We start from the raw sequence: 11963 nt of genomic DNA on the forward strand, positions 1-11963 counted from the left end.
ATTAATATATCTGGTAATTATGAAAATGTTTTTAATAGGTTTTAACCAAATCTTTTCTCCAATGCAAATTTTTAATTAAATCCTTTGGAAAATTAAACTAAAATTTCTTTACTCTTAACAAAGTCTGATAAGTCTTCTAGTCTAGTTTTAACCTTTTATATAACCCCTTTCAACTGAAATAAATTTTTGATGAAAAGCTTTTTTGAAAATCAAACTGAAATAAATACTACTTTACTCTTCAAAGAGTCTTATTTCACTCTTTTTGAAAGTCTGATTTTACTTTTTATGTAATCTGTAATCTTGTATTTATTATTCCACCAAAGTATTTTCTTCTAGTCAGCTGAATTTTAGTATTTTGCTTGTTTTTCAGAAACTTAACAGTTTTAGCAGAAGTGTTTATTTTATTTATTATCTTTTAAATTATTGTTCTCAAATTAAATTCAGAATAGGACTGGTTGATTTTTCGAAAACTTTGATTTGCTTCCTGTTTTTCTGAAGAGAAAATTTGCTTAGCTGAAAATTATTACCCAAGCATTGAGATAATTAAAGAGTTAGTTAATACCATATCATGTGGAGATTTATATTTTCTTTCAATTTTATGAAATTGTTTTCATAATTTCTGTTGCTCCGTGTAATAGTCATGTAGTTTTTAATTTTCTGTATGTTAATATATATATTTTTAGAATATACATTAAGTTTTCTCTGTAAGTTAACTTTCATTTAACTTTAAACTTTATGATTGTATGAAAGATTTGTGATTTACATAGATTTATGATTCGAAGAAATTCCCTAAGTGTTTCATTTCTTTATATTCTCTAGTGCATGTTTTTTTTTCCATTATTAGTAAGCATTAAAAAACTTTTAGATAGCTTCGTAAAGTAGGCTAATTCTATTACTGTTTCTTTATGGTATGTTTCTTTTCCTTCCCCAAATCAGATATTTATTTAAAATCTCAAAATTAATTATGAAATTCAATAATTATTTTTAATTTTAGTACCAAATCACACACAATAATTAAGACTATAATGCTCTTTTACTACACAATATAAATTATTAAGTTGAACATTTGTATAATTTTATATCGAAATACATTCCATAAATTAGTTGAGAGCTATTAATTTTTCATAGGAATAAAAGATTGACCTTATGAAATAGGTTAATTCAACTGCTGAGTATTACTTGTCCCTTTTAGCGAACCTTTAAGGTTAAGTTGGCATCTTTCAATATTTACACTGAGGTTTTTTTTTCCTCCAAAAAATGTAATTTAAATGTAATGATTTGTGATTAGTGAACGTTTAAGATTAAGTTTGCAGCTTTCAAGGTCTTTCAGCATTTTCAAAGTTTTTTTTTTCCAAAAAATGTAATTTAAATGTCATGATTTGTGATTAGCGAACCTTTAAGATTAAGTTTGCAGCTTTCAAGGTCTTTCAGCATTTTCACTAAAACTTTTTTTTCTCCAAAAAATGTGATTTAAATGTCATGATTTGTGATTATCGAACCTTTAAGATAAAGTTTGCAGCTTTCAAGGTCTTTCAGCATTTTCACTAAAGTTTTTTTTTTTCCAAAAAATGTTATTTAGATGTCATGATTTGTGATTAACGAACCTTTAAGATTAAGTTTGCAGCTTCCAAGGTCTTGCAGCATTTTCACTAAAGTTTTTTTTCTTCCAAAAAAATGCAATTTAAATGTCATGATTTGTGATTAGCGAACCTTTAAGATTAAGTTTGCAGCTTTCAAGGTCTTTCAGCATTTTTTCTTAAGTTTTTTTCCCCAAAAAAAATGCAATGTAAATGTCATGATTAGTGATAACACAAATTAATTCTAAATGTGAAGTACTTGGAGCAATATATTTATAAAGCAATATATTTTCTAAATGTCACATTTTTAATCAAACTGGTCCTTAGTATTGTTATGAGAAAGATATTTTGCTATTACAGAAACTCCCCTAGTGTATAGTATAATATGCGGAAATATTGTGTGGCCTAAATGGAAAGTATGGGTTTTATTTCCCTCTAAAAACATTCACTAAAAAAATGCTCTCTTGAATTTAAAAATGTGGCTTAGAATTATATTGCCTCAAACATTGCATAACTATCCTTGGACAACATACATTTGAAATTTCAGTTGTATTCTTGATGTAATAAATGTTGTTAATAAATGTATATCTTTGATATAATAAATGTTTACACAATTATTATATCAATTAAGATTAATGAAAGATAATATACTTTTATTCATCTACTACTATACTTAAAATATACTTGTGTGCCAAGTCATGTATATGATTTTCAGGCCATGTAAATGGTGCTCAAAAAAAAGTTATTTCCTTAATAAAATGTATGATGGAATTTTCATGTTCTAGGATTCAATCATGGTACGAGGCCTTACCTTAAATATGCTGATTAATTATTTCAGATGATACTATAAGTTACAAAATAAGACACAAATATGTTGTTAATCTCAATAAAAAAATCTACTTTTTTTTTTGGTGAATTTGGATTCTTGATCTTCCAAATATAGGAAATAGTCATTACCTGAGAAATAAGGTCCTAATTACATAGGCAGGAGTGCAGCCTGAAGTTTAGGCCCCACTCATGTTAATTTCTCATTTTGCATATTTTGCCATCTCTCAAAAATCTTATTTTTATTTTTAAACGCTTTTCAACTTAGTCTTTCCAAATTTTGGATTTTAAAATTGAAAATTACATGTATTAAAGTGGTGAAAGAATTGGTATACATAAAATTTTAAATTTTTCATGCTTAAATAAATTAACTAATCATAAAAGTAGTTTTTTTTTTCTTAGTGTTATTAAAATAAACAAGTGTTAAAATTTTGCTCAAAAAAATTTTGATTCACCTCATTGGTTCCGAAGATAGTGCGAAATATGCAAAAAGTGAAGTTAATATTAAAGGGTCAAACTTATGTTTGCTCTCTGCCAACTAAAACTTATATGCATTTCTTAACACGAGTAGGTTTTCATAAAATTGTACTTTTTGTGATTTTTAGTTTTGTTTTTAATCAATCTTAATATCAAGAAGAATTTCTCTCATAATTTTATGCTAGAACCATATTTACCAGATTGCGGCGACCTCTCATATTTTGAGGGTCACGAATCCAAATCCATCGAAAAAAATATGATCATTCAGTATGGTTTTGTGCCTGATTTCGTAACTTAAATATCATGCTTACTAATTAATTAGAATACTTGACTAATTGATTAACTAATTCATCAGCATATATATTAGGCCCTCGAACTATTAAGAGTGAGTCATGGTAAATGAAAATACGATCATTATATAAAAAGTTAAAAGTTTTTTTGCTTTATACATGATTTTTTAAAGCAATTAACAGTCTCTTTCAACTCTTACTTAATAGTTCTGTAAATTTCTTGAGCTTATATTTTTACCTGATTTATTTATATTTTAATTTGTAGTAGCCAATAACATCTATTTGTTTTAGATATTCTTGAAAAATTCTGTTGTGTCCCTGTAATTTCTTTTTGCATTTATATAAGAAATGTTTTGAAATTAAATAACTAAAATATCAAAGTTTTTATTTCATGTTTGATAGTGTTTTAATTGATGGACTTGCTGCTCTTTGTTATATCTGTATTTTCAATTAAATAATAATAAAAATCCATGATGTAATTTCATTATTTTTTAACAAATGCATTTATTGGTTTTTAAATCTCAGTAAACAATCTGTTTATCCTTTTCATTCAGTAAACAATCTGTTTATCCTTTTCATTCAGTAAACAATCTGTTTATCCTTTTAATTACATTCCACTGTAAAACTTCTCCACTTTAAAAAATAGTTGCCTAAAAAATTTATAATTCGTGTATCCTTTAATGCAGATTAGAAACTGGTCTCCCTTTTAGATATTTTTTCTGACCCTCTAAAGGCAAAAGTATATTTTTGTATTTTTTAATTATAAAAAAACAGTCTAATAGTTACTGAAAAAACACTCTGTCAGATTGTTGGAATTATATTTGTACTGAAATGTGAAATCCTAAGAAAAAAAATGTATGAAAATTCATTTTTCATTCAGATTTAAAAATTTATCAATAATTGATTTTATGAATTAAAGAAGTTTTAATGGTGAATAACTGTTTCTCTTAGATCTACATAAGTGCAAATTTGAAAAATTATTGTTTGGAAGTGAGTCATGTTCGGAAGATTTTACCTTTATTGCAAAAAAAGATGTTGGTGCCTCGTGCTGTATTTCATAACCATATGTTATTAATATGCTAAAAGTAACATTTTGACTTATTTTTTTACCTAAATTGATACAAAATAATGAAAAATATGTTTAATAAAAATTCAGCGTCGAAGGGTTAAGTTGAGAGGACTAATCTCTTTAGCTTTTTTGTAAATTTTAAAAATAATTCACTGGGCAACAAAAAAAATTTGAGAATGGTTCGGGACAAAATTACGATCTGCGGATGGATGGATGGCGTGTGTAAGTGTCCTTCCTGTAAACGGGCTGTGACGTGTGTGTGGCTGAAGTCGTATTCTTGGCCATAGATGGCGCCACTTAAAAACAAGAAACTCTTCATCTGCCTTACATTTGCTTGCTTTCCCAAAGCATGTTAGCTGTTATTAGCAGGTGGTATTCTAAACAAAAAAGTAACCACCCCTGTCTACTAATAATAATAATTAATAGGACATATAAATTAGAAACTATCAAAAGTTCCCCCCTTCCTCTTTTTTTCTTACGAAAGTTTTATAATTCACAAAAATACTGGAAAGATGAAACCCTTCGTGTTTTGAGTTTTATTAGATGTTCTAAGGGTTCCTGAAGGACCTTTTGTTTTTTTAACCAGTAATGATTTTTGAAACCTGTTTTAGGTTTGCATTCAACCAAACCAATAATCCATTATTTAATTAAAAGTTAGGTTTTTATTATGAAATTATTTTAAAATACCGATAAAAAAATAGCCTATTTTATAAATATCTATTATATATAATTCTCTTACGTGGCTCCCAAATTTTGGCTGTATTTCTTTTCCGCTGATGGCAACATTTGCTTTGTTTTGTTTACGTTTTGAAAATACCAAAGCATTCTGCCTTTTAATGATGTGTTTCTGATCTAATATATATAACTCTCTTACGTGGCTACCAAATTTTGGCTGAAGTACTTTGTACAACTAAATAAGATTCTTTTCACAACACTTAAATATTTACTTTATTTTCTTAATATATCAGTCGGCAAAGAATTCTGTTAGGTTAAAAAATATTTCGCTAAAAAAATAACGAATTCTAAAAGAAATAAAAATAAACAATTTAAAAAATAAAAATGCTGTTGCCAGCCATAGAATTTTTTGAAAGTTTACTTATCAACATAAAAATCAAAATGACATAGAAGCGCAACTAGATCAAAATTATGATACCTGAGCGCTTGAAGTAACAAATCCTTCAATTCTATAAGTGTTGTATCGCCTAATGCCCAAATTAACAATTGAGTTTTTAAAGAAATTCTGTAAACAGTTTTAAATAAATAACCTACTTCTACAACTGCTTCTTGAAGAACTTGGCTCATTGATTAAAAATATTGTTTTAATTTTACAGTACTAACTTTACTTCTACTTTCATTATTGCTGTGACCCTCTTTCATTACATTTTACAACTTCATGCTAAATTTGAGAACTTTAAGTTGTTTTGTGGTTGAATACTGACATTTAGAAATGTGTACATAAAAAAAGTAATATTTAGAGGTTAAGAGTTGCCTCAGAAAAATTTGAATTGTTGACATTGAACTAAAAATATTGTGTTTCAACTTAACAATACTACCTTAATTTATACTTTAGAATAGCCTCGGAGAAATTTGAATTGTTAGCAATGACTTAAACAAAAAGTTTTATTTTAACTGACAAATACTACATTATAATTTTAACTTTTTCTATGACTATACTCATTTTCTTACTCTTTTCTTTGTTTTTTATACATTTTATATTTTTGTGATGAAATAAAAAACTTATAGTTGTTCTGCTTCTGAACACAGATGAAAACACAAAATGATGGGCTTCATCAACAATCAAAAATATATACATTTATTTTACAAATTCCATATTATTAGGGTGGCGCCCTTCAGAGAATTAAAAATACAAAATTATCTTCATCAAAGCCGATGCTTTACATCCGGCGTTCAGTGGCAGACTACTATTTCATATTGTTTTACAACACATGGCTTTAGCCCTCTGGTGGGAAATACTTTCAAACAAAACTTACAACAGTTACTTTTCTCAACAACTGAAATTTAGAATAGTGTGATTCAGAAAAATATGTTAACTGTTTGCAATTTCAAATTAATATGGAAATGTACAGGTTTAGAATTTTCTACAGTAAAAAGTTTTCGGAACTTCAGTATTCAAAAAAGTATACAGAAGCTAGACCTTAAGAACGTATCCAATGAGCGAGCAAAGCGAGTATTGGATTGCAAAGCAACCCGAAATGAACTGCGAAAGCAGTTCCGGGGGTTGGAGAGCGCCAGCGAGCAGGGGGCAAAGCCTCCTAGTATATTTATATTTTTTTTATCCAATAGCAATATTTTGAATAAATTACTGAAAAAATATGTATTTTTAAATAATTTTAATAGTTTCTCATCGAATTTCAAAATAAAATAACTAAATTCCAGAATTGCCAATTATTTTAATCAATTCAATTTATGCATGCGCCAAAAACTAAGTAGAATTGCGAATTCAACTGCCGATTATCAAACCTAATTTTAAAACTTATTGATGAAACAACGAAAAAATTCATTCTTTATATTACATATTTCTAAATCAATTCAAAGGTTGTTTTTTTATAATATTCTCTACGACTAATTAATTCTTTTTTTAACAGTCTATTTTCCGCCAAACGAAGTTCGATCATTTAGGGTTCCGTTGCTGAAAATAGTTGGGAACCGCTGTTCTAAAAATGTGGACGGAGTCTCTAATAAAATTAAGTTGAAGGCAATAGGTGTTTATCGAGTTAGTAAAACAAATTTGACTATCCACGTCCAGTCCACGGATTTGTATTTTACAACACATATATCTAGTTTTTAAAATTTGTTTTTGCAATATTCAGATAATGATCGCTATCAAATAAATTTCAATTCCGCTTAAAAAAACGTTTAAAGTTTATTGAATAAGTAAAAAATTATTCATTTACTATTTTATGACATTATCTACATTAACTGAAGTATCGAGAACTTTTCAAAGCGATTTTGATGATTCTTAAACATTTTAAAAGTCGAAAAATGAAAAGAACCTCAAAGATCAATATTCATAAACATATCATTCAATATTTTTAGGAAATTGATATTATTTAAGGCATTTTTAGATTTCTATTAAAAAGAAGCTTTCTTTTCCTTTGGTAAATTTTAAATTAAAGATTACTGTCAATTTCTGGATAATATACATCAATTTCGTAAAAGAAATACCATAACTATCACTTTACAAATATCCCAATAAGTTTTTATAATAGATGTTTTTTTATTATATTTTCAAAACTAAGTTATAGATAATATTTTAATTTAAATTATATTAAAGTAGATAAATCTAATTTCAGGTACAAAAATTCATGTAAAATAGATTTTGTTTGCTTTTTTTCCTATTTTAATTTTACTCACAAAGAAAAAATTAGAATAAATCTGTGTACAATTTAATTATTTTTAATATTTTTAAAAATATAGTATTAAGATGATTGATGTATAACATAATACACTTTCTTCAATAGTACGAATCTTTTAGTTTCAAATACTGCTTTGTCGACAGGCAAATTGCTGAGACATGGAGCTTTTTATGTGGCTAGCTCCTTTTTATTTATTTGTTTTATTCGTTTTGACAACGTTTTCGTTGATTCCAGACAACAATAATTGTAAAAATAACAGCTTTCGTAATAGCAGTTCTTGCTTTCAAATCTGATTCTTTTTTAACTACTAAGCATGTTAAAAAAAAAACTCATGTACAATAATATTGCATGACTAACATAAAATTTCTTTTACTGTAACGGACATGTATAATATTAATAACCTTTTAATAGACATATACTTGTGAACGTTAAAAACTTTCTAATCTTAACCTTTTGACACAGTTAGGACACCGGTGTTCCTTTTATATAATTTTTCCTGAGGCTATATTACAAGCAAAAATATATTATGGTATTTTTAATGGTAAAAAACAGTCTAATAGTTACTAAAAAAAATCTGTTCGTATGTAGGAATTATATTTGAAATAAAATATAAATTCCAAGAAAAAAAAGTGGAATGAAATTTTTTTTTTATTCATATTCTTCAACATAAAACATTCCTAGCATTTATAAACTTCATCAAGAGCTGGTTTTGTATATTAAAGAAATTTCAATGATGAATAACTGTTTCTCTTAGAGTTAAATAAGTGCATATTTGAAAAATAATTGTTTGGAATACACCCGCGTTTGGAAAATTTTATCTTTAATGCACAAAAAGACACCGATGTCTCATGCTGTAATTCATAACCATAAATTATTAAAATGCTAAATATATTATTTTTTACTTGTTTTGACCTAAATTAATGCAAATAATGAAAGAAAGTAAGAAAAATTAATTCAATAAAAATTCTGCGACTAAAGGTATTTGTATAAAGAATCGTTAGCTCCAAGATGCTATTTTTGAGAGCTCAACTTTAAATTACTCCTTTTTTTTATTGCGCAAAAACCATATAACTTAAAAGTCAGAAACAACAAAGGTGTGTACAAGGAATATGAGGGAATAAAAAAATTAATTTAACATTCTATAATAAGTTAGAAACATATTAACGAGTAGAGAAATGTAATCCTGTGTAGGAAAAATACCATATAGGCCGCAGAGATACAAATAGAATTAAAATTAGACGTGCCGAAAGCTCCATTTTTTCATAAACTTATCACGATTTTTTTTTTTTTTTTTTTTTTTTAATTATTACAATTCCAAATGCTTTTTCGCGAATTTTTCTCACTCCTTTTTCTTGACATTATATTTCGTTTTTCTGCAACAACAAAAAAACTTGAAATTATGTGTGGAGAAAAATATACAAGTATTATAGATTGACAAAAATTATGATTCGACTACTATTTTGGGTAATGCGGGGCATCTACCAGGGACATAGCTAACTGGGAGCAAGAGGGGACATCCATCTCTATGAACAAACTTTAAAAGTTTTCCAGAACGAGTCCTTCTAAATCCTACACCACATTGAAAGGGGGCACAAAAACTGAGTTAGCCACCGTGCGCTGTAAGCCATAGCTATGATTCTGCAATCTAAACTCGCTGAAATGCAACAGGGTAGATATTTGACGTAATGTTAAGGCTATTTTCAAAAATAAATTAAACGTGAAAAAATTTTTTTCGAAATTTGAATTTGTTTGAAAATTATTGCACTTTTAAGTGATTTTTTCGTTTCAATCGCTCTTTGTTTGTTGTTGTAGAAAAATTTCTTTTTTTCGAGATCTTCATTATAAGTTCACTCTTGGCTTGATATTAAAAGTCATTAAAAAGAGGGAAGAAATAATGAAAAAAAAAGCGAGAAGTAGGTATTGATAGAAAAAATCTGAACATTTGTAACGAAATTTTTAAAAACATAAAGTGAGACAGAACAGTTTTCAGTTTGTTGTTGTTTCTAATGTCACTTGCCAATACCAGCAAGCATGCGTTTCTTGTTTTTCAATGGTGCCATCTATTGCCAAGAATACGACTTCAGTCACAGCCCATTTATAAGGAGGAACCTTTCATTCGTAATTTTGACCTGAACAAGAAAACGATCAATCTTCAATTCAGTATCCCCAGAGGTTTGATTTTCTATAGGAACATGGAGGAATTTGTAACCTCATATATATAACGTGCACCAGTCACTATTTACTACACAGGGAGTCTTGTGCCGCCGTGGATAGAACTCACGACCTCTTGAACACAGGGAGTCTTGTGCCGCCGTGGATAGAACTCACGACCTCTTGAACATGGACCCAAAGCACTGTCAACCAGTCTATCCCAGCCTCTTTTCAATTTGAAATATCATATAGTATAAGGTAAATGCTATATATTTTTTACAATTAAATTTTTTGTCTTTATTGCTTCCAATTGTATCGCACATTCTGTATTCCAAAGTTTGCAGGTTTTTTTTTCTCTTTTTCCAAGTACATTTGATTATTTTTCAAATTCAAGGGATCTTTGTGTCCTTGACATAAAATTATAATCATTACATATTTTATAAACAGAACGACTCCTTTTTTTTTTTTAATATATCGGCTATTGATTAAAAAAAATTCAACGATGAATGAGAAGCAATCAGGGGAGTTGGTGAGCGGAGCAAAAGGCGGAGCTTTTTAAAGCCAACAAATTTATAAATATTTTTTTTCTTTGAAATAATAATGTACAGCTAGAATCATTCTTGAAAATTTAATAGATTTTATGTCAAAAATAAAACAGTAATCATTCTTTTCTAATGGATTTTAAACATTACTTAGCAATGCTATAATCTTCATTATTGACTTGGCTATTTTTGACTATTTATTCACTCAAAATAAACAAATGGCGTTGTAGTTCTCCTGCCAATATAATATTCATATGAACTAATATATCTTTCATATTTTTATACATTACGGCCACTTCATTATTTTTCATTCTCTAAATATGACACTGCATTCACTAGTTGTTTAAAAATTTTAAAACAATTATTTGAGTAATTTAGAATTGTTCTAAAATAATTTTTCCTAATAAATATATAGCAACTAAAATAAATAGCAACCATTTTATCTCATTTGGAAAAAGAGTTTTAATATTTTAAATAAAAAATTTGTGCGATTAATACCATAGTTATTAAATTCAGCATTTTTTCGAACTAGTTTTAAAAATATTTCTACACTTTTCTTATAATTGCTCCACTTCAAAGAATATTTCCTCCCTTAAACAGACATGAGGAAAAAAGTGGTTTTTGATCTGTTTAATCTTGAGAAATCTTATACTAATAAGCCTGAAAAAAGTGTAACGCCAACGTAATTATGTCTCAAAATATCGGTCATAATGTATTCATGTTTTAATGTTCCGAGAAATAAATCAACAGCGGAAACGCTTTGATTATAGGAATAGGCGGCGATACAATTTATCAAGTAAATCAGGGAGATTTTTTGATGATGGGAAGATCTTTAATCACTTAATAAATATAAATATTACTTGTTAACAGAAACTGTGGACGACACATTTATTTCTTGGTGGGGTTTTTTTCTTGACTATTTTTCTTCTAAAAATGAATCAGTTGAACCTTGAGATGAGAAATACTGGAAGAAAGATAAAAAAAATAAGCATAAAATAAATATAAGATAAAAATTCGAGTGTGAGATAATTTTTTTCCCGACGGCGCTTATGAGTCAATCGAGACAAAAACATGCCATGAAAAAAGTCTTCGAATTATTCACGCCCTGTGATATCAAGCATGTTTTCCAAAGGTCTTCCATTTTTCTTAGTTATTAACGTTACAATATATGGTTTATCTAATTGTTCTTTATTTCACGGTACCATCAAGAAGCCCCACCATTCTATAATACATGGTGACGACTTATCAGATAACACTTCTGATGCTCTGATACCTGCCAAGGTGTTTATAGATAGTCGAACAAGGCATAGAAGAGGAATAGTTTTAATTGATGAAGACTTTGACAAGTTACCAGATGTAAGTGTCAGACAAAGCTGGAGTGGTGAAAATACTGTTTCAGATATTACAGAGTTATTAAAAGAGAGTGAAAAAGATTCACTACTGGATGAAGGCAGCGGAAGCACGATTGAGAAAGATTCGACGATTGAATTCTCCATCACCCCTGGAGAATTGCAAATAACTAAAGAGAAACCCAAACTAACCTCACTATTCGAAACTACAATAGAAGGTTCCGGTGATGATATTGTTACGTCAAAACCTACTGAATCTGAACCTACAGAATCTATTAAGAATGACTTTTTCTCATCGTGCTCAAA

Source organism: Parasteatoda tepidariorum, chromosome 8 (assembly GCF_982258835.1).
Source record: "Parasteatoda tepidariorum strain Cologne lab strain chromosome 8, Ptep-v5.0, whole genome shotgun sequence".
NCBI classification, from domain to species: domain Eukaryota; kingdom Metazoa; phylum Arthropoda; class Arachnida; order Araneae; family Theridiidae; genus Parasteatoda; species Parasteatoda tepidariorum.